At 38.2% G+C, this 3,534-nt stretch overlaps 1 pseudogene; it reads left to right on the top strand.

The window, feature by feature from the left end:
* Positions 1-234: 234 nt before the first annotated feature.
* Positions 235-1,314, top strand: LOC111738351 (annotated as a pseudogene).
* Positions 1,315-3,534: the final 2,220 nt, after the last annotated feature.

Here is a 3,534-nt window from a genome sequence, read left to right as displayed (position 1 = left end):
TAACTTTTTCCTAAAATTCTTAAGAGAGAAGTAAGCACACATATTATCCACACTCTGAGAAAAGGGCTTAGGCTATTTCAGGTGGAAAACAAATTCTGATCTAAAATTTTTGGACTTGGCCCCTACTAATTATTCAGGCAAAATGAGAATTATGTCAATTCTCCAGTCTTCCACTTATTGTTAAATATAAACACGTGTGTGTGTGTGCATGTGTGCCAAGTATGTTGCTCTGTGATGATAAATAAAAACTGCTTTTCCTGCTTTTCCACGCTACCCAGAGAGGGGCTCTTACAGCGTTGTTCTCTGTTCCCACGTAACGTCAGCAGAAACCTCACAACGTCGGGGGCCCTGGGTGTCCTGCCAATGGAGGAGGATGTCCTCAAATTCCTTGCAACAGGAACCCACGTAGGTGGCACCAACCTTGACTTCCAAATGGAACAGTACATCCACAAAAGGAAAAGTGATGGCATCCACATCATAAATTTGAAGAGAACCTGGGAGAAGCTTTTGCTGGCAGGTTCGTGCCATCGTTGCCATTGAAAACCCAGCTGATGTCAGTGTCACATCATTTAGGCACATTGGCCAGTGAACTGTGCTGAAGTTTGCTGCTGCCACTGGAGCCACTCCCATTGCTGGCCGGTTCACTCTTGGGACTTTCACTAACTAGATCCAGGCAACCTTCCAAGAACCAAGACTTCTGGTGGTTACTGATCCCAGGGCTGGCCACCCGCCTTTCCCAGTATTGTGTTAACCTGCCTACCACTGCCTTGTGTAATAGAAGGGAAACAGAGAACAACGTGGGGACAGAGAACAACGCTGGGAACAAAGAACAACGCTGTAAGGGCCCCTCTCTGGGTAGCGTGGAAAAGCAGTTTTTATTTATCATCACAGAGCACCACTGCCTCTGTGCTATGCAGATGTCGCCATCCCTTACAACAATAAGGGAGCTCACACAGTGGGTCTAATGAGGATGCCGGCCTGGGAAGATCTGCACATGCGTGGCACCATCTCCCATGAATACCCCGGGGGAGGTCATTCCAGATCTCTACTTCTACAGTGATCCTGAAGAGGTTGAAAGGGAAGAGCAGGCTGCTGCTGAAAAGGCTGTGATAAAAAGAAATTTCAGGGTGAATGGACTGCTCCAGCTCCTGAGTTCACTGCTGCTCATCCTGAGGTGGTGGGCTGGTCTGAGGTGTGCAGGTGCAGCGGTTTCCTCCTGAAGACTGGAGCCCTGCGCCTGCCCCTGAAGACGGCTCTGAAACCCCCACTGCTCAGGCCACTGAATGGGTAGGAACAACCACCGAGTGGCCTTAAGCTGTTCTTCCACAAACTCTTAAACAAAATGGAAATAAGGTTGACGAAAAATAAACAGCTTCTAAAAGTTACAAAAAACAAAACAAAACAAAAAAAAACCCACTTTTCCTAACAGATTCCACTAACACTTTTGCCTACTCAAATTGCTTTCTATCTCTTATTTGTTACACATCATTGTCTCTACCTTGTGCTTGTCTCATTAAGAGGTGGTGCTGCTTAATGGAATAGAAAAACTGCATTTATAAATTATTCTAATCTAGAAAAGATGGGCATTCAGCATCTCTCCTTACATAATTATTCAATCGAATGTGATATTGTGAAATCATTAGTCGAATAAAACAGTCAGGTGAACAAGTAATTTCATTGTGAGTCTAGAGAGGTATAAATTTGATTCAGCACTAGCAAGCAGCACTGCTCACTGGAAGGACCTCTAGTTACGTTATGTGTTCTATGCACGGTAAGGACTAATTGAATGCTCAAGAACTACTGTACCTCATAGAATCATTTATTATACAAGTCTTTGTTGCTGGATATAAAGGGAAAAAAATGTTTTTGTGTGGAGAAGGAAACATTCAGATATAGCCTGTCATTTTCAATTCCTCAAGGCAGCTTAGCTGTGGTAATTAGCATTCTACCTGGACACATTTCCAAAAGTACTGAGGGAGCATTCTTTGCCAAAGGGGTTTTAAATGACATAAAAATGTTTTAAAAGAATTCTCAGATTCCTGGCATTCAAGTTGGTTTGTTGTCTCTTGAAAGCCCATGGATTAGTTAGATCTCCACTTCTGAATGTGTTTTAGAGAGTAAGATGTATGCGTGGTCTAGAATAGCATAGCTTTCTTAAGTGATCAAGTTATGGTTGTGAGGTTCTATAGTCCTACAAAGCTTTCACTCTATGGAGTAAGATATTTTCAGCATGGTCATAGTCTTAAAGATGTTTTCCTTTGCTTTTTAGTTTGGACTATCTAAGCACATATCAACAAATGAATAGAAAAAAATAGTAATATTAATTAACATACAGAAAGAATACACTCGAATATTTAAAATAAATTCTTAATCTTTTTTGTTAGAGAAATTAACTAGAAACATGCACACACACATTAAAAAAAACAATTGTGGCAATAGCAAACATAAACAGGTTTTGAATGCACAGTTATTGTAAGATTTTAGACTTTATCTTGGAGATTCATTTTGTACTTCCTCTAGGGTGTCTTGTACTGCAGTCAAATTTAACATACATACTATTTTTATTATAAATATTTATTTTCATCTCTCTTATACACTATTGTTAGTGTTATTTTGGTTGTTTAAAATATATGCATAAGTAAACTACATTTTTATTATTTTCTTTTTATGACAAAAAAATTTTGCCATATATTTGAAGCAAAATGAAAATGTTGGGTCTTGGTTGATAGAAAACAGTGATCTAACCCAAGCTTTTTCACCTTATAGAGAGGAAACTAAAGTTCCAAAAAAAAATAAATGACTTTCCTATTATCATAGGAAAAAGTAAGGAACACGGTCACAACTAGAAGATGGGCATTTTGACTCTTGGCTCATCACTTTTGCCTCTAAGCTAAGCTCTTTTGGTCTAATACTCAGGGAATAAGAGGCATAGAGTTTAAGAGATTTCCTCAACATTCTGTTGGAGAGGAATGCAAAATTTGAAGTTAATAATACATATTTTCCACTGTTACTGGGAAAATCAAATTGACTGGCTGACTTCAGCTTAAATCTTGACAGGACCCACTTTTCTACCTTCCCTTCATTTTTACCCTGACCTCATGACCTTGCTCTAAGAACATATCAAAAAGGGAACTGAATACAATACAATAATTGAATCTATATAAACATATCCACATTTTTTGTTTGTTTGTTTTTCTGTTCATTTACCTGTTAACCTGTGTACATAATAATATAACAGATGACTTCTGGTAATTGCCTGAAATGAAATACTTTTCCTTTGAGAATTTTTAAAATTGTGGTATATAGCTGGGATAAGATCTGAACACCATTCAGAGTGCCTCAAAACATTTGATTTGGGCAAATACCAAATCAAATTATTTTTATTATTGTTTAAAAACACTTTCACTACTCAAATTATAAATGAAATCATTGTACATTTTCTTCTAAAGGTTTTAAGTTTCCTTCTTATATTTAGGTGTCACTCCTACTGAAAATGCTGTGTGTGCATATTTATATTTTGAGATCTATATCTGA

This window comes from Pteropus vampyrus, unplaced genomic scaffold (assembly GCF_000151845.1).
Source record: "Pteropus vampyrus isolate Shadow unplaced genomic scaffold, Pvam_2.0 Scaffold37, whole genome shotgun sequence".
In the NCBI taxonomy this organism is placed as follows: domain Eukaryota; kingdom Metazoa; phylum Chordata; class Mammalia; order Chiroptera; family Pteropodidae; genus Pteropus; species Pteropus vampyrus.
Note: the sequence above shows the minus strand (reverse complement) of the source record. Positions and strands in the feature narration are given on the sequence as shown.